The sequence below is a fragment of the Gymnoscopelus microlampas genome (assembly GCF_963454915.1).
Source record: "Gymnoscopelus microlampas genome assembly, chromosome: 24".
Lineage (NCBI taxonomy): Eukaryota > Metazoa > Chordata > Actinopteri > Myctophiformes > Myctophidae > Gymnoscopelus > Gymnoscopelus microlampas.
The window spans coordinates 25103913-25131310 of record NC_139961.1 but is presented as its reverse complement, the minus strand read 5'-3'; the positions used below and the strand labels follow the sequence as shown (position 1 = coordinate 25131310).

At 42.4% G+C, this 27398-nt stretch overlaps 1 protein-coding gene across 1 annotated transcript in view; it reads left to right on the top strand.

Annotated features, from left to right (window-relative positions):
- Positions 1-27398, top strand: part of LOC311040610 (kelch domain-containing protein 3-like) — a gene marked incomplete at both ends in the record, with an annotated part of 130053 nt that overhangs the window by 6547 nt on the left and 96108 nt on the right. The gene's annotated exons all lie outside the window — the stretch shown is intronic.

Below are 27398 nucleotides of genomic sequence, written 5' to 3'. Positions count from 1 at the left end.
TTTTTTACTCAAATCTTTGCTTCTGGGGGGTCCCTGGAACAAAATATTTTGAGATGGGGGTCCGCGGCCAAATACATATCATTTTGGGGGTCCTTGACATGAAAAAGTTTCAGAACCACTGGCATATAGTAACAAAGGTTTTTTCAGAAAACTGTTAGGATTTAGAAGACATTTGTAGAGTCGGCCGCAGGTCTTAATGGGTTAAGGATCAAGACAGGGCCCTTACAAGTATGCTGTAGGAACATTTACGTTACATTTTGATCTACCTAGAAGAGCTCTACCGTATATTATATGGTGTACGCTCCCAGGGGAAAAAGAAGCCATGGACGACCCGAAGAAACCTGGCAGTTGAAAAAGAGCCGAAAGGCAACGGAGTAACTCTCGAGTTTCGAGACAGTCCCCCCAGAGCAGCAGTAGATCCCTCGCCATCGCCTCAAGTGCCAGACAGCGCAGGGAGCATGAGTGAGTGAGTTTTGATTTACTGCGCGTCAAAAGGCAGAAAACAACATGGCCCCTCGTCATCTTTCTTCGTCATCCAGTGGACAGTTTTAGGGAAGTGTGGCGCGGTGCGTGGACACAGAAAGGTGGCGTGATTAATTGTCCCTTATGCTCCCCATATTGTAGAGGTTTTTTTTTATTGGTTGAAGAGACCCAAGTGACCGGGCTGGTTTAATCACTTAAAGGGGTAGTTCACCGCAAAACATACTTTTTTTTCCCCAATTAGTCACCCCATGGAGACTTGAATTCGTGAATACTTTTAGTTTTTGTTGCATTCCTAGCCAATAATTTGATGACCAGCGGACCGGTAGGCAGCGGTTCCAGTAGGAGACACAGAGAAGACTCTTCGTGTCTCCTACCGGAACCGCTAAGGGTCATCAAATTATTGGCTTAGGAATGCAACAAAAACTCCACGGGGTGACTAATCGATAGAAAAAAAGTCATTTTGGGGGTGAACTATCCCTTTAAGCCCTACAGTATATATTAACATTAATAATGTTTTTTTTATTTTTTATAATGCACCTTACATTTGTGTAAATCTCAAAGTGCTTCAATAAGCATTACACTTGGTTGTATGAAAGTAGCTGATCTTCATCTGCTTGTAGATGCCGTATTATTGTCAACGGTTTGCCTTTTATGGCATGCCCAGAATAGAGATGCAGGGGTTCATAATGGTTAAGAGCCTCATTAGAGAATGATTTCATTGTCTTTTACCTGCCTGGTGTCATGAAGGACTCTCCCCTGTTAGGCATAACGGAACGTTTACAATAAATATAGGACTTTCTTGCAGAGAATTAATGACTAGACCTCATGTTTATACTTTACCTACAAAGTTGCGGATCCTGCAACAACAACACAATAAGTGTTGAAATTATGAAACGCACATAATCACAGAGTAGAAATTGAAATTGCCACGAGTCCCTCTGCAACCCAAAGTCTTTTAGAAAAATATTTTCCCCTTGATTTCCCTCGTTAATACCAGGCCATCGCAAAGAAAAGGGTCGCTTCAGCGTTCAGAGCATCAGACTTGCAGAAAACCAATAACTCGTTTAGGAATGCTTTCACGATCATCGCCAGTTCATGGAGATTAGGATGCAAGCTGTCGCCCGTGCAATCCACTTCCTCTCAGGCTCGCATTTACAGGTGGCCAGGAGTTTTCATCACAGCACTGCACAACGTAATTTCCAAAACACATTTAGTGTGACTGGTCACGTAGTCACATTACACAAATCATGCTGTTATTGAGCACAGGATGTTCAATAACTCCCAGACACGGCCTTTCAACTAGAGCCAACCTTAGGACAAATATTCCACTTGCACACACTCACATATATATCCTCTACAGTTTTCTTCATGCCTCTGCTGGCGACAGCTGTGGCTGGAGGCATTATGTTTCGACGTTATACAGTACGTCCGAACTTTGTGCAACACGATATCTCAGGAACACCTTGGGGGAATTTCATGACATTTGGCACAAAATGTCTCCTTGGAATCAAGGATTCACTGATTAGATGTAGGTGGTCAAATGTCAAAGGTCAAGGTAAGTGTGACCTCACAAACCCCATTTATTAACCCTTTAAGGCCGGGAAGGGAACGCATGTGTGTCATTTTAAGATTTCTTTGGCTATTTTTAGGAAAATCGTGAAAATTTGTGCAAATCTTTTATATACATTTTTAACTCAAATCTTTGCTTCTGGGGGTCCCTTTAACATAATATTTTTTAGATGGAATTGGGTCCGCGGACAAATGCTTATTATTTTGGGGGTCCTTGACATGAAATAAGTTGGAAAACCATTGACTAATATAGCAACATAAGTTAAAAAAAAAAAAAAAAAAAAAAAATCTTTAGGAAAAACTGTAAAATCCCCAGAAGCAAAGATTTGAGTTAAAAACTTTCGCTTTAAAAAAGTAAAGTAAAACAAATAAATAGCAGATCTACAAGCTCATAGCATGGTATGAGTTTGTAGATCTGCTATTTTCATATAGCCACAGAAATCTTAAAATGACACAGATGCGTTCCCGGTCTTAAAGGGTTAAATTCTTTCAAACTAATTCACAAACTCTATTATATGAGTGTGGACAGGCACAGATAAAATGGCAAGTGGTTGGCAAAGATATACAACCACAGTATTTCTATTTCTTTATTTTTTATTTATTGTTTTCTGCATTTGTCGCAGCCCTATTGTCATTTTTACACTGTCAAATCAATTTATTCATTCATTCATTGCCCATGAAACATGCTGAGCAAGGCATTGTGTATAGCTTTTTTAATTATGGTACTTTATTCTAATTAACTTTAAAGCTTTTGCTGATGTTTACGACATGTGTTAATCCTTCAGTGGATAGAGAATTGTAGGCTACTGTAAATCCCCACCCAATTCTGGTACTAAGAGGGGCCATTGTCCACAGAAAGGTTTCTTTTTAGCTGCCATAGCGCCTTTCTGAAATGCATTTCTATGGAAAAGATGCACTGGATGCGCTCCTCTTCCCAACGCTTAGCATCGCATTTCTGCATTCTTGGCGTCTCAGCGTTTATTGATGGAGCACTCAGGACGTTTCAAGCGGAAAGGTTCAACTTTTGGCTCATCAACGTCATGTTTGATCCTCCTGGCTGCGTCTGACAACCGCCAATTTACGACCTGACCGACCATAATCATGTTTACCATCGATTAGACTATTTGTGCTAATAACGCAGATGATGCAACGTTTGACCACAGCAACTGACGATGCGTTTCAACATTGCGGGCGTCGATAAACACGCATGGACATCCAAATCACCCCTCCGTGTCCTTTCAGGATGGGTCTTGCCCAGTGGTGTAAAGTAACTAGGTACATTTACTTAAGTACTGTACTTAATTACAATTTTGAGGTATTTGTACTTTACTTGAGTACTTCCAATTTCCAATACTTTTTACTTCTACTCCACCTACATCTCAGAAACAAATATTGTACTTTTACTCCACTACAATTATTTGAAAACTTTAGTTACTTTTCTGATATAAATTATGATATTATGAAACATACATTAACCACTTCAGCCCTATTTTTTACTTAGGCTATTTGAAAATAGCCGATCTACAACGCGACGCGTTGTGAGCTTGTAGATCTGCTATTTTCAAACATTTTAGTACTTTTGTGCTTTTACTCAAGTACATTTCATTTTGGACTTTTGTTTGTAACAGAGTATTTCTATATTGCAGTATTGATACTTTTACTTAAGTAAATGTATTTGAGTACTTTTTCCACCACCGGTCCTGCCGCACAGGTGCAATGGTCAGCAGAGAGAGAAAACTTCAGCAGAAAGTGTCTTCTGTCCAAAATGTTTTAAAATGCCACAGTCACACTCCTGAAATGTCAGAAAGCTGCACTAAGTAACTCTCCTCTTCTACCCCGGATTTGAACCCGGTTTCCTGCGCAAGTGCTGACATTTTTACCATTGAGCTAATAGAGCCTATGTGCTAGCTCAGGGGATACATTTGTCAAGAGACATGACCTTTGACGCAACCTAAATAGAAGAGCAGGGAGACGAAATACAACGACCCAAATTGTATAAGTTATATTGTGTTAACATATTCTACCATACAGATTGGACAACATTACATTGTATTCATTCAAAAATAAGTGAAATAGGGCAGCTTTAAATTGTCATGTAATATGAAATAAATGCATAAACACAATATTTATCAATACAGAATTTAGGATTAGAGCTAGTTTTATGTTTACAGAGTGATTCTCAAACGTTTTAGTTTCAAGGACCCCCACTCTGGTATGCATTAAGCCACAGACCACAAGTGTGTACAAATGGAATCAAATGGCCCCTTATATGGGTCGATTTGATTTGTACTTGTAAGGGTCATTTAGCTGGGGACCCCCTGGAACCGCCTCAAGGACCCCTGGGGGTCCGCAGACCCCACTTTGAGAACCACCAGTTTAAGTGGTAAAGTTTGTTGTGGGTTTTATAAATTAATTGGACTATTGTGATACTCGCGTGGGTTTTGTTTGTTTGAACGCAACCAGCCAAGTCAATTTACTGTTATATGCATGCATTCTTGGCTAGCATAAAATTATTCTGTTTCTTCTAATTGAATGCACAGACATTCATTAAAACTTTTGTCTGAGTGCAAATGAGTCCGTCCGTTGTTCACTGTCAATGGAGTTTCTCCTCCATACTTTATATCACTTCATATAACTTTAACCCATTAAGACCGGGAACGCATCTGTGTGTGATTTTTTTTATTTCTTTGGCTATTCAAAAATAGCAGATATACAAGCTCATAGCGCGGCACCGAGTGCCGCACTATGAGCTTGTAGATCTGCTATTTTTGGAAAGAAATCGTGAAAATTTCTGCAAATCTTTGAATATTATATGTATACATTTTTAACTCAAATCTTTGAGATGGGGTCCGCGGCCAAATATATATTATGTTGGGGGTCCTTGACATGAAAGAATTTGAGAACCACTGATATTATAGCAACATATGCTTTAAAAAAAATAATATATATATATATATATTCAAAGATGTGCACAAAATGTTCACGATTTAAACAAAATAGCAGATCTACAAGCTCATAGCGCGTCACTCAGTGCCGCGCTATGAGCTTGTATATCTGCTATTTTTGAATAGCCAAAGAAATCTTAAAATGACAGATACTTTCCCGTTTTAAAGGGTTAATGATCAGACTCTTGGCTCTCTGGTTCCTAGCTTTGAGAAAAAGTTGTTCAAATTCACAAATAGTCGTTGGCTTGTCCTTGTAGGCTTGTCCTTCAGAATCAGAATCAGGGTTTATTGTCACAACAGTCAGTTACAAGTAAAAAACAATGTCAGTTACAGGTAAAAGGCTAGTGAAATTCATTGTGCTTCTTTCAGCTAGGCAGCCTTCCACATCTCCACGGCGCCACAATGGGGGGTAAAAGCAACCCTCCACACACACCGCAGCAGCCTGTGTGTGGCGCTATCAGGTGGGGGTGGAGGTGGGAGTGAGAAAAGGGGGGGGGGGGGTTAGGGTAGTAGAGAGATGGGAGAGGGAAAGAAACACGTGGGGGAGTTCAAAAAAATCAAATGTTATCACAGTCATGGCCTACAGATTACAAGACATAACAGGATAAAAATTTGCAAAAACAACTCATGTGTAGACAGACATGTTCAAGCCTTGCAAGGAGGGGGGTAAGGGTACATGGTCAGAGGCAGCTTGGGTGCACGGGTGTTATCAGTATTTATGACCAAGTCCGTTAGGGTCACAGTGTCTCTTGCGCGATGGATCGGTTGAAATAGTGTTCTCCTTATCGCGATGGAATGCGAAGCAACACAGCTCGAGAGTCTCTGCTGCCGGAATCTATAACAACAGGCATGAAGCAGTCAGTGTCCCACCGCGGCACAAGGTCATGTGTGGTGTGTGAGTGTATGCTGCTATCTCGCTCCCCCCCCGCATAGGCAGGAGATGGTGGTTCAACAGCAGATGGTTAGGGTGGGAAGGGGGGGTGGGGGGGGTCCCAGCGAATGAGGCCCAGCTCAGCGTAGCGATGTCTCCCCTCTCGTCCGCAGCTCCGTGATTTGTGCGGGCAGGGGATTCGAATATTTCCCTTGAAATCATGGTGGTCGCTTCGAGGTTGAGGATTGTAGTGAGAGATCGCTAGGCAGACCCGTTGAGCTCAGTCACAGGAATCAGGCGAATGCATACGAAGGACAGGACACACAGGGTTAGGGAGGTAGGGGAGGCATAGATAGCCGGGAGGCTCGCCATCTCGGCTCCAGGCTCCGCCGGAGCCTAGATAAGCTAGGCCAAGGGAGGGAGGGAAAAGAAAATGCGACTGCCTCCGTCGAAGGTCAGAAGAGAAGAATTCACAAATAGTCGTTGGCTTGTCCTTGTAGGCTTGTCCTTGGTCATAAGACTATGTTTTAACAGAACAGCAGTTCCTTATTTTCTTAAATACATCAAAAGTCATTACGTAAAATGCAACTACGACATTCTGAAAAGTCCCCATAGGGTATTGCAGAATATATGCAGCAATTATTCAAATGTGCAAACGGCACATTATCCGTGGAATGTTGGCAAAGGACATAAAGTACATAAAAATAAGTGAGTTTGATGCTGCGGCAAAATGCCAGGACCATCTCTTCATCTTCAAAAATATACTGAATGTGAATGTTTTGCTTACTGAGAACATTAACATTCTTTTAACCAACTTGTGAAGGCGCCTTCCAAGTTACATAAACTCGTGGCAAATATGTGTATAAAACAGTCGCGCACGTGCACGCCTAATTACCAGTCAGAGAAGAAAAAGTAAGCTAAACGAGGACAAATATGTCTCTCTTATTTTATTTATTTAAAAAATACTATATTTAGTGCACCAGCCTCTTTCCGAGCAATCAACTAATTATCAGAGAAGCCTTTATCCACCACTTTGATCACGAATTAGAAACAACTAGAGTTGATACGTTTTTTAATCACAAATTAGCTGAAAAGTAACACGTCTTTTACTGAGCATTATTATATCTGAGTGCTTTAATATAATTCCAAACTAATTAAAAGCTAATGTCAGAAATGTGTGTGCAGAAAGAGAGCAACAAACTAAACAATGGAGTGTACAAAACAGCTGATTTGTGAATCATGTTCTGAAATGATTTGTCTGCCATTTGACGCAAAGTCATGCGTGTAATGTTTACAAACATAAATGATCAATTATGCTACTTCACATAGTTTACCTAGCCAAACTGTTTACCTAGCTCACACACTGCCCCACTGCCTTTTAGGGAAGTCTGGGAAGACAAAGTCTAAGAGAGCACACCCTATGAGAAAAGCAACCACTGCACACAGCCATATTATCACTTCCTTCACAGGTGTTACCAATGATACTAATGAAGTCTCTGTTCCATTTAGTGTAGCAAAGTGGTTTCCACGACCCCCATAACTCTGAGAGTGTACAAATGGAACCAAATGGACCCTTACGGGTCCATTTGGTTCCATGTGTACACTCTCAGAGTTACACACCTGCAAGGGGCCATTTGGAAGCCCATGAGGGTCCCTGGACCCCAACTGTAGACCCACTGGTGTAACAGAGTGTTTCCAGTGAGCCAACATGCACAATATCAGCACCCTGACTCTGTTTGACCAGAATGGAACAGAGCCTTCATTAGTATCATTGGTAACACCTGTCAATGTCTTCATGATGTGGCTGCTGTGAATAGAGCCTAGTCTGGGAAGACAAAGGCTAAGGGAACACACCCTATAGACCCCTTAACAGACGACGTCACACTGATAAGAACCAGTATGCATGCAACCAGTATGAGCGCAATGAAACCCATTCTATCAGGTCTCGCTAGGACGCGCCTCACTAGCCAACACACAAGAGGGGGTTGGGGTGTGCTGAAAACAGCGCACCCCAAAACAACAGGTTGAGCATTGATTGCGTGAAACAATCACCTGTGTGTCCAGTCTCAATGTTGGTAAACAAATAATTGGTCTATGAGAAAAGCAACCACTGTATTGTGGGTAAGTCTGGTAAGGGAACACACCCATACAGAAAAGATGGGCGAGAGGACCAGCGAACCTCATGCCCTCGGAGCTGTGGTGGTCCCCAGAGGTCCGATACGGACGGAGGCCCACATGTTGTGGACACGCCCTGGCATCTGACCAACCACTGCCCTCAGGGGTAGAGTGGCCGGCGGTAGAACGGCCAGATGGGAACCGCGAGGTTCCCAGTTCGATCCCGGGCTCCCCCAGAGCTAGTGTCGAAGTGTCCTTGAGCAAGACGCTGAACCCCTAATTGCTCCCGATGAGCAGGTTGGTGCCTTGCATGGTTTCCTCCAACCATTGGTGTGTGAATGTGTGTGTGTGAATGGGTGAATGTAATGCACGATCTATGTAAAGCGCTTTGGATAAAAGCACTATATCAATGCACCATTTACCATGTGGGTAAGTCGGGTACACAAAGGCTATGGGAGCATACCCTGAATGAAAAGGCGAGCGAGGATATTCTGCGTTTCACTTTGAAACTATGGAAACCATGGATCGCTATACTTTCTATAAAAGGACAATGGTTAGCTTGACAAAGTGATGAGATTCTAGATGCGTGTTGCTGAAAGGAACAGTACAAGGACCCCAACGGAAACAGGTCGGCAAGGACTTTTTTGGTCAGACCTTTTAGACAAAAGTATTACAAATGTAACTGTGTTGTTTTACATTCTTTTGCCTAATAAAAGGCAGCTGCTCACTGGCTCGGCATGGACGGACAGCACTGGTGGAAAAAGTACTCACATGTTTTACTTACTGTAAGTGAAAGTATCAATACTGCAATGTAGAAATACTTTGTTACAAGTAAAAGTCCAGAATTCAAAATGTACTTGAGTAAAAGTACAAAAGTATTGGTATCAAAATGTACTTAAAGTACCAAAAGTAGAAAGTACTCATCATGCAGAATGCCCCGTTTCACAAGTTTTCAAATAAAAAACGTTTGAAAATAGCAGATCTACAAGCTCAATGAGCTGTAGATCGGCTATTTTTTTAAATGGCCGAAATATATCGCTGATAGAGCTGAAGTGGTTAATGCATGCTTTGTAATAATAATCAAAATCTACAAAGTAACAAGTAAAGTTTTCAAATAATTGTAGTGGAGTAAAAGTACAATATTTGACGGACAGCAGCAAAAAGCCCCAGACTACCCCGCGTACAGTGTCAGATCTGGGTCTCCTAATGACACTAAGTGTTTAAGACAGTTTCCTACACCAAGGAGGTGTCTGAGTCACTTTAAGCGCATGCTGATGAGACAGCGCGATGTGTGTGCCTTGTCCATGTGGGCCATGCTGATCTAGGTGGAAAAGAGACTTATTGATATGCAGCCCTGCAGAGCGACGTTAGTCAAACAAAAATACAGCTTTCCCCCTTCTCCTCAGGAGCCTCCTAATGGCTTGGGGATTTACAGATGGAAACAAACACTGCGAATAAGACAGTCTCTTCTCGATGGAGACGGTGAATTGTTGCCGTCATTGTCGGAAAACTGTCGTTGTTTACCCTGATCTTATCCGGGGGCTTATTAGAAATGCACAATCAATACTGCTTAACATTAAGTGGGATTGTAGGGACCCCGTGGTGAGAATATGTAATTGCTAATACAGTAGGCCTATACTGTAGCTGTGACGTGTATCTGTAAAAGATAACTCGAGTGCAACACCAGCAGGCCGCTGATCTGTTTGTCATTGTAACTGTATGTTTAGCACATAAATCAAAAATCATGCATTTGGTGCCCAAACGGAAGCATGTCATGATTGCTGGTAATGAGTGCCTTTACTCAGGCAGTACCTTGATTTGACTGAAAGTACTCACTGCCACTATATACTTAAGGCTGCAATGTGGAACTTATTTCAATCAATGAAATGCTGTTTGAACTAACTAGACCATCTCCGAAATGCCTATCAAAAGGGTACGTTACAGCAACATTTCATACCAAGTTTGTTGTGGTCTTGCATGTTAATGGCATTGATTGAGCACAGCTGATGACACACATACATACGCACATGCACACACACACACACACACACACACACACACACACACACACACACACACACACACACACACACACACACACACACACACACACACACACACACACACACACACGTACATCCTCATGCGGCCAGAGCCGTCCCCCGTCATGAACACAGTCAACACACACACACGGCCGTCACGCAAACACACATAATGCACTTTCTGACACGGCACGTGCCTCCCGTGTGGCCGCGCATGCACGTGCGTGCGGACCCGAGCGAACAGACAGACACACACACATGGCTGCAGATGATCATGTCCATCGGGCATGCACAGTAACGGCGCAAACTATGCGGTAGTAGAGTTAGACAGTGTTTTAACCCATGGAGACCTGAATCCGATTCTACAAATGTCTTCTAAATCCCAACAGTATTCTGAAAAAAAACGTATGTTTCTATATCAGTGGTGCTCAAACTTTTTCCATGTCAAGGACCCCCCAAAATGATATGTGTTTGGTCGCGGACCCCCAGAAGCAAAGACTTTAAAGATTTGCACACATTTTCACAATTTTTCAAAAATATTTTTTAATAGCCAGGCTTCCTCACTGTGGGCATTTGCTAATGATGAATGGCCTTGTGCAAGTGCAGAGGAATTGCTCCAGCCACTGAGGAGAACCAAGCACTCAGACAGACTGACTGACATTCCGTTATTATATGTAGAATGTGTATGGTAAAGTATGTTATGTTATGCAGTGGTTGGACGTGGTCTCCCTACTCTTAAATAGAGAAATGCACACCCTAGCTGCTGTTAAATAAATGGTTCTGGTTAAAATGAACAACCTTGGTTGAGAGGTTCTTTCTGGGACCAAAAACAGTTATTCTGCATCACTCATGGAACCATTTTTGGTTCCAGTTGGCACATGCATTTTGCTGTGTGTACTGTACTGTACAATGACATACAGTGATCTCTGGCTTTGCAGCTCTGGTGTAAACACCAATGCTTTCCTGTTTACAAAGCCCCACTTGTCTGGAGACAAAGTGTAAACTTGTGGCCGAATCAACTCTGCTGTTCTAAGGCTTTTAAATGCAATCATAAAGGTCTACAAGTAGTCTAAGTGTGGTTGCTGGGGGGAAAAAGAAACCCATAAAACTCCTACTGTACATGATGCTTCACTGTATACATTCTAAATAAATGGCGGTGTTTGAATGTGTAATAAAATGTAAGCATGAGCCTCAAACATACCCTACATTTAATCAGGCGTGGATTTGATTAATTGGGCGCTAATGTAACGCTCCCTTTCTATAATTTATAGCATAAATTAGTATTATAAATGACCACGCTTTACAGAGTATCGCACTAGGAAATGTGCATTGTTAATGTCCACGCTTCAGCAAAGGGGCGTTCTTGTTGTGCGTGAGTATGCTGTTTGCTGATTAATGGACACTTACAACTTTTGTTTACTTCGCCCGCCGGCGGAGAGGTCAAAAGCACGTGCACGTCAAAAGATAAATTGGTCTTTCCCCGTCAGGACAACCGGCTCTCCAAATATGACCAGCCAAGCAGATAACATTATTCTAAGCACTTAGCCTTTTTTAAATCAGTCAATTAACACAAACGCACACATACCTGCCTGTTTAATTGTGTCCCCGGTGTTCCATTATCTCCATATATTTAGCCAGATTACAACAGAAACCCAGCTGGCACTGTTTTAACACTGATTTTGATGTTTAACGAAAGGTGAGGTAAGCTGACCCTCCGACATCACAATTATGACTGATTGGAGTTTTGGAGGGAGGGACAAAGAAATTGAGTTGGTCACAAGGGGTTAAGTTCAGACATTGTAGAGGACAATCACCCTAGCATCCTTTTTCTGGGTGCGAACATTTTGCGAAAAAAGCCGATCTACAAGCTCACACTGTGTCGTGTTGTGTGCTCGCATATCGACTATTTTCGGCAAAGACATTTGGTGTAGAGGGGGCCTAGTACAGACAACTTGGGGCAGAAGGAGCGAGTGCATTTTCTGGCAGTGGCGTCAGACGCGGCATCGCTGTTAACTGCCGACAACAGCCGTGGTAGTGTTTCCTCCGGCGCGGCAGTGTTTCATAAACCGTGGCACCGCCACACAGACCGGCAACGGACCTGCGTCAGCCGCTGTTGCCGAACATATCCCTGCGTGTCCCCTGTGTGTCATAACCCCCCCCCCTCCCAGGTGACACTCATAACAATGTATGAATAAATAATATTAAAACAAGCAGTCACGTCACTTTTGCCCGTGGAAATAATATTAAAATGCAGAAGTGTCATAACCTGTGTCCGATAGTATTATGAAAGATTTGACTCAGCTATTATATTATACACAGGTTCGGACACGGGTTATGACACACGGGGGTTAACTTTGTCATTTTAATATTATTTCCACGTGCAAAAGTGACGTTTAATATTATTTATTATTTATTAAAGTATCATTTATTCATACTTTGTTATGAGTGACACTTGGGGGGGGGGGGGGGGGTTATCACACACACAGGGGACACGCAGGGATAAGTTCGGCAACGACGGCCATTGCCGGTCCGTGCCGCGGATTAGGAAACACTGCCGTTTCTGCTGTTGCCGGCGGTTACCGGCGCCAGAATGCACTCGCTCTCCCTCCCTGGGGGAGTCCGCTCAACTAAGCACATTAATTATAAAAGGCATTATAAAGGCATTGCATGTAGAAGGGAGTGACAATTTAATGTTTTAGGTGACTATTCAATTGGGGCCTGGAGTCTAGGTGAATCTGCGATGCCACAGAGCTACCATGACATTCCTGCTGGCAAAAACCTAAATAAATGTAAATAAATCTGCCCGCCGCTTGAATAATGCCGAGCATTATTTTTCAGTCGGGACGTGTAAATGCATAAATCTATTATTGGGAGGTTTCAATGTAGAATAATTCATCGTTCATCCTCGTGAGATGAGGTTCGCTCCGTCTTGTATAACGTCACTGTCGGGTGGAAAGCTTGTATAACTGGATATAGCCTATAAAATCGGGGGGGAAAAATATGTGTTCCAATGGATCCAGTGTAGTTATTATTTAGGCATAATCTCTTGCGAATACTTTTCATTGGTTAAATATTTATAAAAATCCACAGACAGACAACCTGGCATTCCTATTTTTGGAATTTCAACGAGGCAAAAGTCGTTGAAATCTTTCAAAAGTAGCTAAGAAGCAGAAAAGGCTGAGAACGCATTGGCGAGTTTTCAGCTTGTATATCGGCTCGTATATCGGCTTTTTTTTTGTGTTGCTAATTGTGCATGACACTGTCATACGACAAAGTATTAGATATTTAACCCATTAAGACCTGGAACTGTGTCATTTTTAGATTTGAGCTAAAAAGCATTATTTTACACTTTGGGCTATTCAAAAATAGCAGATCTACAAGCTCATAGCGCGGCACCGAGTGCCGCGCTATGAGCTTGTAGATCTGCTATTTTTGAAAAATCGTGAAAATGTGTGCAAATCTTTGAATATATATATTTTTAAAGCGAACATTTTTAACTAAAATCTTTGCTTCTGGGGGGTCGCTGTAACAACATATTTTGATGGGGGTCTGCGGCCAAATACATATAATTTTGGGGGTCCTTGACATGAAAAAGATTGAGCACCACTGATATAGAAACATACGTTTTTCAGAAAACTGTTGAGATTTAGGAGAGATGTACTGTAGAATCGGCTTCAGGTCTCAATATACGTAAATATATATGGAGATACAAGGTTTCTGCCCGACAGCAACAATATTCGTATAGGTCTGGATGGGAGCTAAAACCAGTTGGGATATAACATTTCCATATTCCATTTGGAGTCTGGGCATTTGCATTTTGTGTTCCACTGGTAATGAGCCCTGGCGCCGAGCCAGAAACGGTCAAGTGGCTCGCGGAAGGAAGTTAACCCATTAAGACCGGGAACGCACCCGTGTAGTTTTAAGATTTCTTTGGCTATTCAAAGATAGCAGATCTACTATTTTTCAAGCTTGTGGTGCGGCACTTGGTGCCGTGCTGTGAGCTTGAAAAATGTCGTAGCTTGAAAATCTTGAAAATCATGGTTTTATTTAGCAAATCTTTGAATATTTTTTAAATTGAACATTTTTAACTGAAATCTTTTTCTTCTAAATCCTATATATATATATTATGTTGCTATAATATATTAGTGGTTCTAAAACATTTTTCATGTCAAGGACCCCCAAAATTATATGTATTTTTCAGCGGACTCCTCCCATCTCAAAATATTTGGTCCCAGAAGCAGACTTGAGTTAAAAAGTGTATAATATTCAAAGATTTGCACACATTTTCACGAAAAAGAAAAAGAAATAGCTGATCTTCATAGCGCTATGAGCTTGTATATCTGCTATTTTTTGAATAGCCAAAGAAATCTTAAAATGACACAGTTGCGTTGCCGCGGTCTTAATGCATTAATAGATGCATTCTCAACCGCAAACTGAACTTTTCACCTTTCCCTCAACGGCGTTCTGGCATGGCAACGAGCAGGACTGCTGCTGGGCCCCATGTGTGATGCCAATTCAGTTCAAGGCAGAGAGCCATATTTCATTAAATAGGTGAATGTTACCTGAATGATTAGCGCTAACCCATTCAATCCGGGGAACGCATCTACAAAATGTCTTCTAAATCAGCTTTCTGATAAACGTATGTTGCTATAATAATATCAGTGGTTCTCAAACTTTTTTCACGTTAAGGACCCCCTAAATGTATTTGGCCACGGACCCCCTATATGTAAACATTTCGCCCCCCCCCCCAGACGCAAAGATTTGAGTTACAGATGTTCGCTTTAAAAATATATATTCAAAGATTTGGGAAAATGTTCGTGATTTTTCAAAAATAGCAGATCTACAAGCTCATAGCGCGGCACTCGGTGCCGCGCTATGAGCTTGTATATCTGCTATTTTTGAATAGCCAAAGAATAAAATAATGGCTAAAGCTTCCCGGATAGAATGGGTTAAACAAATAGGGCTGCAGCAATCGATTATTTTCTTAGCGATTATCCTATCGATTACTTTTCCGGTTAATCAATAAGCGTGTGTTTTGGGGATTCTTTTTATTTCTATACAATATCAGCACATCAAATTCTACTTTATTCTAGTAGAATAAAGTAGAATTTGATGTCAATTATATATTCTTCTTTATAATTGACTAGACCATTTAGTCTACCCATGCACTTGAGTCCTATTTTATACTCAACAGTTGCAAGCAAAAATAGCAAAAAAAATCGATCGACAACCTTACAAAGCGTTGCATTCCAGCGTGTTGTGAATGTTTTATTTTTATTTTATTAAAATCTACAGTTTTATAATCGATTAAATTGATTAGTTTGATTAACTTAAAAGTAGCAGATCTAAAAGCTCCCGACGCGCCACGATGCGACGCGTTGTGAGCTTGTAGATCGGCTATTTTCAAATAGCCTAGGTATAAAATAGGGCTAAAGTGGTTAAGGTATGTTTTATAAGGTAATCATTCATATCTGCAAAGTAACTAGTAACTAGTTTTCAAATAATTGTAGTGGAAAGTACAATATTTGCCTCTGAGATGCAATGGAATAGAAGTAAAAGTATAGACAATTGGAAATACTACAGTAAAGTAAAAGTACCTCAAAATTGTCCTTAAATACAGTACTTGAGTAAATGTACTTAGTTACTTTACACCACTGATTATAGATTACTACCCGCTCACCACCACCATAGAAGTATTGCATCTATTCCGCATATGTCCTCCATTAGTGCTAGAGGGTGCACTTTATTTATCTACTTTTAGTGTTGTGTGCCCATCTTAAAAAGTTCCAAAGTAGATTGAAACTTGTTCATTATCCTTTAAATGCCATGTGTTCTGTACCGTTCCGGGCGAACCTCGGACCGCTGATTAGAATTTCCCAAATGATTCAAACTTAGCGAGGAGAGAGAGCGAGAGAGAGAGAGAGAGAGAGAGAGAGAGAGAGAGAGAGAGCTGTTTAGCTATAATTGTTTTCTCCATGCAGTATGTAAATTGATGTCTGTGTTCCTCCCTCCAATCCACTTCACCTCCGCTCCTGTCATTATTACACCAAACAAATGCTGGGGAATAATTCATGAAACCATAATTTGCGACAATTTGCATGTGTACATTTATGTATATTCAAACTTCCACATTATGTATACGGACGAGGTTGTTTTTGTATGTATCCACACCGTTGTTTTGCGCATTTGGCTGGCAGAACAATGAAGCATGTATGCCAATGTATATGCAAGCTCTAAAGATGTAACTTAATCACTTCCACAAGTTCACGAGAAAGGTCAAACCCTCGTTGAGAAGTCAAACACGTTTCGCCTCAACTCACTGCTGCTGTTGACGACACTATTTCATTTAAGCTCTTTCCCCCTGATTAGAATGTTCTCCGCGGTCCTGATAATTAGCCTGTTAATTGCCCCTACTTTCAGAAATGCATTTGAGCATTCAATTGATGTGCAACACAAATGAGTCCGTGCAAGTTTCATTCAATGGGTCCCAGCTGTTAACTCTTTAAGACCGGGAATGTATCTGTGTCACTTCTAGATTTCTTGGCTATTCAAAAATAGCAGATATACAATCTCATAGCGCGGCACCGAGTCATGAAAAGTTGTGCAAATATATATATATATTTTTTTTTCATTTTGGCGGACATTTGTAACTCAAATCTTTGCTTCTGGGGGTTCCTGGAACTAAATATTTCACTTGTTGTTTGCTTTAAAAAAAGATATAATCCAAGATTTTGCCACGAATATTCACGATTTTTCAAAAATAGCAAATCTACAAGCTCGTAGCGCAGCACTCGGTGCCGCGCGACAAGCTTGCATATCTGCTATTTTTGAATAGCCAAAGACATCTTAAAATGACACACAGATGCGTTCCCTTCCCGGTCTTAATGGGTTAAATTCACTGCAACGTAGCTCATAAGAGAAACACAATCAGATTTTATGAGATTTTTTGCAACCCCACTACACACGCACGCACGCACGCACGCACGCACGCACGCACGCACACACACACACACACACACACACACACACACACACACACACACACACACACACACACACACACACACACACACACACACACACACACACACACACACACACACACTATCATTAGATTCATAGAGCATTATGGCATTACTTAAGATCTTTTAGCCATGGAGCCACATTTTTTGTTTTCCGAGCGCCCGGGAGATAGGTATATTAAAACTATTTGCTATTTTTTTTGCAGAGACCCAACACATTTAGGCCTGTGATTTATTTTGAGTTAAATCTCATGACTCCTAGCATCCCTGCTCTGTTCATGTTATTGTATAATAGGTGAACATATATAGGTGAACATTGACACTAGCATTTTCAGTTGTTCAAGGGGACCATAACAGCATCTACATGCCATCTATTCACAGCTTTACAGTACATTGAACAGTTTATAGCTTTATTTTTAGATTTGGGGTTTATTACATTAAAAAGTAACCAAAATTGCCTGCACAATTGAGTCAATGTTGGCTAAACGACACTGGACAGTTAATAAGTCATGGACGTTTACAATTTTGTCTGTAAACTAATATTTTCTCCAGGTACAATTTTTGGCTAAGTTAAACTTTCGGTACACTTTAATTTCAAATCTTTAAGATTCATTAAAATTCACCATAATGTAACTCATGTCATTAAAACATAACTTCACTAATGGACATTGTGTTTGTTGGATTACCTATTCTCTGCAAGTTGATTTTCATACAGTTAAAGGCATCCTTAAAAATATAACGTTTGTAAAATAGTCTTCATTGATATCAATATGCCATACGTCATAGTCAAGGGACCTAACGTGCCAGATCACTGCAGTCTTTTAAGTCAAGTCAAGTCAATGTTATTTATAAAGCACGTTTAAAAACAACCAGGTTGACCAAAGTGCTGTACAGCATAGTAATAAAACATAAAAAATAAACGGAAAATAAAACATCATTGCAAAAACATTTCAAAAACAGCAAAAAGTTAAAACAATGACAGACCACAAGATAAAAGCATGGCTGGATGGAGAAAAATCTAGGGTGGATCAAAAGCTAGGGAGAAGAGGTGTGTTTTGAGTCGGGATTTGAAAGTGTCCAGGGAGGGGGCGAACCTAACAGTGGATGGAAGGCTGTTCCACACATTTGGGCCAGCCACGGAGAAGGCTTTAAGAAAGCAGGGTATTGAGAATCATTTGCAATATGTGTTTTCCCTTTTTACACAAAAACAACGAAAGAACTTGAAGATAGTCTAAACACACCTTTTGTTGTACGGTGAAGTACAGTAAAGGACATATGTAGCTAAGATATTTAGAATTGATTACAAATTGAACCCTGGATGTAATGCTTGTCAGGCGCTAACGTAAGGTGCTAAATATGCAAATCATTCACCATTACATGCGCACAAACAGCATTCTCCACCCACTAACACAGGGTCAGTATCTCTACACACACACACACACACACACACACACACACACACACACACACATGCATTCTCTCTCTCCTCACTGCGTGTCATAGAGAGAGAGAAAAAAAGAAAGAAAAGATCAACGTCCTCCCGATGCTTTGACAGTTTGAGGCTGGAAACCCATCAGGCTGCACAGCTCCACGCATCACAGACTTCCTGTTAAGACTCCCTCGGAAAAAAAGAAAATGGGCCCGGCCCCTTAATTTACTGCCAGAGTCAAGAGGAGGGCTCATTGATGCCATCACAGCTAACTAGCTGTGCTCCCGGACCCATCGCTTTGCTTTATTCCTCCTTCGCTCTGTTCGCCTCCATTCTGCCAGATATATTATGCTCCATTTTGTCCTTTCATTTGAATTTGTGTTATCTCCATTCTGATGTATTCTCCTTTGTGCGGGGGCACCCTTTCGTTGTGACAAAGCGTTACTAGTAAAATGGTGAAATCTGACAGGTATAAAAAAAAAAGAAAGAAAAAAATGTCCTTTGCTCGGGTGACAGAAAACAAAAGTGTAATTTTCTGTACGAACCAGAAACCGTAGAAGAATGCTCCATTTTAAGCTTTCAGTTAAAGGTAGGGTAAGTGATTTACTTTGGTTAAAATACGTGCTAAATAGCTCTAAATCCTCATAGTACTCATTGCTATAGAGTGTTTGTTCAGTAAAAGGAGTCTCCCATGTGTCTCCAGCTCTTTATTAAACAGAAAATGCATTTTCAGTGCTCTCTCCAGATTGGCTTAAATTTTGTCACCTACCTGAAAATGTACTATATTCTGTTTACTAAAGAGCTGAAGAGACTCATGTGACCGAACAAACGCTCTGTAGCAATAATTACTATCAGAATATAGTACTTTAACCTTAAAAAAACCAAGGCTAATATACCAATACTATCAGGGAAATTGCAGAATGTCCATGACGAGGCTAAAATATATGATGCTAAATAGAAACGTCTAATCCACACAGTCACATAAAAACAAGGAAGAAATGCAATCCCTTTTTTAAGAAAAAATCCATTTATGTTCCTGGTACACGATGTTCGTCGAATCAGACTGTAGTATGATGTAGCAACAATGTTAAATCTTTCTGTTTATGTGACTGCAGGTTCTATGTGTCTCTCGGTGTAACCCGAGAGGCTAGACTCTGAATATAGAGTGCATCGTCTAACACAAAAGCTTACGGGATGGAATGAATTCAGCACGGTAACACCCGGAAAGAATACAACAGCAGGGATTCTGTCTGGTGTGTACACGCTACAGGCAAGGTGAAAGGTCACAGATAGCCCGAGGCATCGGTAAAAAGATTTCCCGGTGTTGTGAAAGCAGTGCTTTGGAGGTGGATATGTCACATAAAGTCGTAACACTTACTGCCTGGATAAAACTTGGAAGGTAAACAGGCCTTCTCAATCTAAACCTGTCAGGCTTTATGCTAGGTTGCCAGTTTGCAGGGTCGGTACAGTAAAAAATAAATAAATAAATAAACATTTTAGTACACAGCTATGCCATATAGTGTGAGTTGTCTTATGCTAGGTTGCCAGCCTGCAGGGTCTGTACTGTATATAACATTTTAATACACAGCTATGCCATATAGTGTGAGCTGTCTTCGGGGGGGTCAACGACTCTAAACATTCACAATCTTTTCGCATTATCTGAGGTGAGGTCTTTACCCAGCAGTTTTATCTGCGCGTGACGTACTGCAAATTGGGTACAACATGCTGATACGTGCAAAAAAAAGGGGGGAACGTCAGCTCGCAAACGCAACTGCAATGACACCAATGTGTGTGCAGCGTTTAAAGATAGCTCCATAAACCTCCGGTGTCAAACGGTGTCTTATTTTAGCGACGCTGGATGTTCTATATTTCGTCCGTCCACCGCCCCCCCCCCCCTCCCCCTTGATGTTCTGGTCTTCGGTGCAGTATTTTTTCCCAGGGGTTACCAAGGTAACATCTCAGCTAGAAGGGGAAAAAAAGCACCCTAAGGAAACCCAAAGGCCCCCCGCCTTCCGCCTCGCGTTGCCGCGTCTGACCCCGCTGTTAGTTCTCGGTATAGCATCTGTCAGTGTTAAAAGTTCCTGTATGGGGATTATTATTTCTTTTCCCCGTGCTATTCTAATCTCTCAGCCGGCGCCCAGACCCCCCCCCCCTGGAAGAAAAACACCCCCGACTCCACAGCGAGACAGCGTGAGTGAGCCGCCGCGTTCCGCGGGAATGTAGCCATGGAAACTCGCAATTATCCAAGGCACCGATGGTTCATGTCAGATGGTTTTTATCAGCAACCAAATGAGCGGGGGTAGGAGCAAATCCCCACACATGCACGCACGCACACACACACACACACACACACACACACACACACGCACACGCACACGCACACGCACACGCACACACGCACGCACGCACACACGCACGCACGCACGCACGCACGCACGTGCACACACACACCTCACTCATGCATCATTCTCATTTAGTTCTCCTGCTCATTGCACGTGGTTCAGCTAAATTAATGTTTGTGTGAAATAAATGCAGTATAGCGTTTGTTGCCAGCACTCTGGCAGCCCCAAGTACTGCAGATGTGTGCATCTAAGACCCGGATAAATCAGCCCGAGTCCCCCTCCAAACCCTCCCCACTTTGCTGCGTCCTATCGCTATGGAGCCGCGGATAACGAGGCATTATTATGATTAAACTTTCCCTAAAAGCCAGCAACGTATCGAACCAAGGAAGAAAAGACATTATTATTGACTGAAGCACAATCTCGGGATTGGCTTTGCCTTTGGCCGTGAAAAATGGCACGGTGTTAGAGAGACAGATATTAGAAATTAATGAGCACGCGTTAATGATCGTCTCCACGCTGTCAGTCAGCGCAGCGGGCTATCGCGATTACCCTCGCCGCCGTCTCGACGCAATGACACATGGTCAGTTTGTCTTCAGGCCATGGAATATAATGGCCAATGATGAGTTCAGTTTTATAGAAGCAGAGCGGTAATGACTTCTGTCCACATGGGGTTGGGCAAAGCAGACGTATTCATCACGGAACGTGGTTATTATTCATTTATAGGAGGAGGAAGTCGATTATTATGACTATTGATCTGCATATTCACAGAGCAGGAATAGGCTCTATGCACAGCAGCCATTTTTGGAGAGAAATTGGGCCTTTTCTTACTTCCTTCACAGGTGTTACCAATGATACTAATGAAGGCTCTGTTCCATTCTGGCCAGGGTGCTGATATCGTGCATGTTGGCTCACTAGAAACACTCCATTTTGGTTCCCAAATGGCCCCTTATGGTGGGTGTGTAACTCTGAGAGTGTACAAATGGAACCAAATGGACCCGTAAGGGCCCATTTGGTTCCGTTTGTACACTCTGAGTTATGGGGGTCCTTGAAAATAAGACAACCACTGTGCTACACTAAATGGAACGGAGCCTTAATTAGTATAATTGGCAACACCTGTGAAGGAAGTAAGGAAGGGGCCCAATTCATTCCCAATATGGCTGCTGTGCATAGAGCCTATTCTGCTCTTGTCACACACACACCCCCCCCCTCCCCCCACACATATGACGTAAGATAAAAATGGCCACCATGTGAATAGAGCCCGACGGATGAGCGACGAACGCTGTGTGGGCTTGTAGATTGGAATTTCCGGTGATAAGCTTAGACTGATAAGTGATAAGCTTAGGCTAACTGCCGATTCCTATGTTCTACAGTAAGTCAAACAATAGCCGATATATCGTCCAAACCCAAATATCGGTCTGGCTCTATACATTTGAATACGGCCTATACTACTTGTCTAAAGCAGTGGTATGGGCGAACAGAAAGGGAAACGGATGAGCTGCACACAATCAAACCTACAACTGCACGAGCTACTGTAGCTGCCCACCGCTCTCCTGACAGCATTGTTTACCACTGTGCAAGTCCACTGGAGTTCAGTGCCTTGCTGGAGGGCATGCTGTCAGCATTCGCTGAAGGACAGGATATCATTATAATTCCCCCGACCAATTCCCCCCCCCCCCCAGATGATCTGCAAATGTGTGAAGCGATAACCTTTGTGGGTCACAAACTTCAACTTTCTCTAAACCGCCACAGCCGCCAATCAACGGTGTTGACTTTTGAATGGCACATTTAAAATGCCACGATATTAGCATTGTTTTGGTCATTGATTTTCTTTTTGTCCTGTGGGTTTTTGGTGTAAACCTCAATTTTATGCTTGATTCATACTTGGGTTTAATTTAGTTTAGTTTAGTTGAAAAGTCATACAAAAGTCATAACACCATTAACCCATTAAGACCTGAAGCCGATTCTACAAATGTTTCCTAAATCCCAACAGTATTGTTTCTATATCAGTGGTGCTCAAACTTTTTCATGTCAAGGACCCCTCAAAATGATATGTATTTGGCCGCGGACCACCATCTCAAAATACTTTGTTCCAGGGACCCCCAAGAAGCAAAGATTTGAGTTAAAAATGTTCGCTTTGAAAACAATATATTCAAAGATTTCAACACATTTTCACAATCTCTCAAAAATTGCAGATCCACAAGCTCGTAGCACGGCACTCGGTGCCGCGCTACGAGCTTGTAGATCTGCTATTTTTGAATAGCCAAAGCCAGGTCTTAATGGTTTAAAACCAATCGAGGATATAACACTATAAAGTCCAGAACTTATTTCCATTGTGGTCCTCATACGCTCAACAAATGCATGTGTCGTGCCACAAGTATAACAGATCTACAAGCTCACAACCCCTTCGTGGCGCAGCACGTTTTCAGCTTGTAGATTACCCAATTTTCTGTGGCCGGCCGGCACCGGCACTCCAATACGTATAATAAATCAGGCCTCAGCCTTCTGTTTAAGGACTGCATAATAAAATCCCCTGTATTCACATCTCTTCGCTCTCTTTCCCCCAATGTTCTTTACTCCCTCTCTACCTCCCGACCCTCATCTCGTCTCTCCCTCATTCTCTCTCCCTCTCTCCCCGTGCACCGTGACTCTCCCTCCTGTCACTGATCTCCGTTTGAATTAAGACCAACGGGGCTCCGCGGCACTCCTGAACTGTTCAGATCCATTAACGTCAGTGTTAACCCATGAAGACCGGGAACGCATCTGTGTGTCGTTTCATAGATGCCTTTGGCTATTAAAAAAAAATATCATATCTACAAGCTCATACTGCGGCACCGAGTGCCGCGCTATGAGCTTGTAGATCTGCTATTTATTCATTTTCATCGTGAACATTTGTGCAAATCTTATTGAAAAAACTTATGTTGCTATAATATAAGTGGTTCTCAAAGTTTTTTTCATGTCAAAGACCCCCAAAATGATAACTATTTGGCTGCGGATCCCCATCTCAAAATACGTTGTTCCAGAGACCCCCAGCAGCAAAGATTTGGGTTAAAAAGTTTCACTTTAAAAATATATATATTGAAAGATTTGCAAAAACAATCACGATTTTTCAAAAATAGCAGACCTACAAGCTCATAGCGCGGCACTCGGTGCCGCGCTATGAGCTTGTAGATCTGCTATTTTCGAATAGCCCAAAGAAATCTTAAAATGACACACAGATGCGTTCCCCGGTCTTAATGGCTTAATGTGGGGGGCCACTGTCTGCTCGTTATGCCCTAGATCCTCATCTTGCTGACGGAAGATTCTTCTCAAGGCCCGTGCCGCCGCGGTGTTGCCGGGGGCCAACCGCCGCACGCTTGACGGACAACGCAGCTCCAGCCGCGTGACTACGGCTGGCAGATTGCCCGGTGGAAGAGGACAGAGAGAGGGAGAAAGGAACGAGAAAAGGCAATATAGGCTCTATTCACAGCAGTCATATTATGAAGACATTCACAGGTGTTACCAATGATACTAATGAAGGCTCTGTTCCATTCTGGTCAAACAGAGTCAGGGTGCTGATATTGTGCATGTTGGCTCGCTGGAAACACTCTGCTACACCAGTGGGTCTAAAGTTGGGGTCCAGGGACCCTCATGGGCTTCCAAATGGCCCCTTACGGGTGTGTACACTCTCAGAGTTATGGGGGTCGTGGAAACCACTGTGCTACACTAAATGGAACAGAGCCTTCATTAGTATCATTGGTAACACCTGTGAAGGAAGTGATAATATGGGTGCTGTGCATAGAGCCTATTTCGTCCGGAGAGTCAAAAAGAAAGGGACAGAGATGGCAGGTGGCATGACTCGGCGTCATTCCAGACCTCTACGATCTTCCTCTACAATGTCCTAATGCTTCATTTTGTATGCTCGGTCATATGGCGGTGTTGCATGCCAAAACATAGCCGATCTACAAGCTCACAATGCATCGCGTGAGCTTGTAGATCTGTTATTTTCTGTGTACGACGAAGTGTAAATCGTAGCCTGGGACCAGACGAATCTGCCAGTGCAAAAAAAAAAAAAACGATTAGGGTCTAGCACCGTTCCGTTGTGAATCCATTTTCTGCTCCAAGTCTGGGGTGACCAATCAGGGCCCAGTATTCAAATATGGGAGAATGGAATTGGTAGTTGGTTGTAGGTCTAACCAATTGCATCCAGAGCCATTGTTTTGATCCCGCCCACTTGGAAAAAAAAACGTCCTCATAGAAGCACCAGACTCATATCCACACAGTGATCCACAGCGAGGCTAGGTAAATCGGGCTTAAAATGGTTTTGCCGAATCTTGGGTCTGAACTGGGCTGAAGCATTGCGTGGATGTACCGCACGCACACGCACACACACACACACACACACACACACACACACACACACACACACACACACACACACACACATTCATAAGATGGAGTGTGCCATGTGATAATTATGTCCACCAGGCAGACAGTGATATTGCGTGGTAAAATAAATGGTAAATGGTGCATTTATATAGCGCTTCTATCCGAAGCGCTTTACATTGATTGTGCCATTAACCCATTCACACACACATTCATACACCGATGGCGGAGGAAACCATGCAAGGCACCAACCTGCTCATCGGGAGCAATTAGGGGTTCAGCGTCTTGTGTCAAGGACACTTCGACACTAACTCTAGGGGAGCGCCCCAGCCCGGGATCGAACTGGGAACCTTGCGGTTTTCCAGTTCACTCTACCCGGCCACTCTACCCCTGAGCCACTGCCGCGTGCACATTTCTGTCTGTCTGTCCGTCCGTCCGTCTGTCTACAGCTAATTTCACTAAACTACTACACAAATCAGCATCATATTTCTTGTGCACGCTGCTAGTACAGTACGCCAGCGACTTGAGGCCAAAGGATCTCAAGTCGTTGAACAATGTCATCGGTCAACAACAACTGTAATTATTTGCAAGTCCCTTGCTCACACCAATATTGTTCTTGTGAAGAAGTTTCAAGATTGCTAGCAATAAACATTGCTAGTTTATAAAGCCCAGTGCAAACTGCCCACCACCTTGCGATGCCTCTCTTCCTCACACAGAGAGAGAGAGAGAGAGAGAGAGAGAGAGAGAGAGAGAGAGAGAGAGAGAGAGAGAGAGAGAGAGAGAGAGAGAGAGAGAGAGAGAGAGAGAGAGAGATACAGATGTATTTTGGTGAAGGCCCACCTTTGATTAAAACCAACATACATTACCAATGTTACAGTAACATATCCCAAAACCCCCAAATTGCCCAAGTCTTAATGTCTGCAAACATTCAACTCTATGAAATGAAGATAGTAGAGATCAGTGTTGTTACAAATGTTTGTCAATTTAGGGCATGGTGCCATGTTGTTACTTCCTCTTCCTTGCGGTGTGAAATAGAGTTGGAGGACTGTACGACTACTGCTGGTGATGTATAGTAAGTGTCACATAGGAGTGCATGCCAGGACACAAGGAAGGAATGGCCAGCTGAATCTCTATAATACAGAGATGTATTCACTTAACTGAATACACATTATGTATTCAGTTAACAGTGTCCGCCTGGCCAATATTAAGGCTTGAATGTGTGTGGTCTAAACGTGAAAGGAGAAAATGAGAACGGAAATATTACAAACAAGTTAATTTGTCACATTAACGCCGTGCTTCTTTGTCCCCCAGGTTGGCAAAGCTGTTGACCACAATCAGCACAGACAAATTACAGGAGGCTATTACAGGCACGCCATCATAAGGAGCTGGTATACACACAAGTGGTGATGACTAAATTACCGTCGCAAGTACAGCATTTAGGCATTTAGCATTAAAGGAGCATTTCACCCCTGGAAGAACTTAGTCACTCAATGTTAATAATATTTGTAGTAGAAGTCTGTGTGTTTGGCTGGGGTTTGACTGGACTGCTGCATTTACTATAATGAGCATAATGCTCATTGCTTCGGGGCACTGCCCTTCCTTGTGGGGAGGGGAGGCTACATGGGGGTGTGTTCTACATTGTAGTAAGGAAATAAGGTGAGATAAAGAGACTGAGTCAAATGACTCATAGTCTCTGAGGATATGGATAAAAAACTAAAAATACAGATACAACACAAAAAATCACACCCAGTGTGAAGTGGGCGGTGTGGTCACAGTGGTCATCACAGTGATGACCCACAATGTGTGATTCACTTAAAAAAAAACATAAATGTGTTTTTTTAAGTGCATAGTCCTATTTATAGCCTATGCACATGTGTCATGTGTTTCACTAGCCAATCACAGTCCTGAATAGAGCCAACCAGTGTACAATGGTGGCCAATCACGGTGCAGGGTTAGGGGGGTACAATGGTGGCCAATCACAGCTCAGGGTTGGGGGGGTACAATGGGTGGGGGGGTACAATGGTGGCCAATCACAGTGCAGCGAATGTCGATGTCCAAACCTCACATACAGTATAGGGGTGGTTGCACCGCCCAAAAACACACCAGGATCATGTTTATGGGTCCTAGACCTAGATAAGAATAAGGGTCTGATGCAAAATCGGTGAAATGTCCCTTTAAGGAATAAACGTGAACTACTACCAAAAACAAACAAACAAAC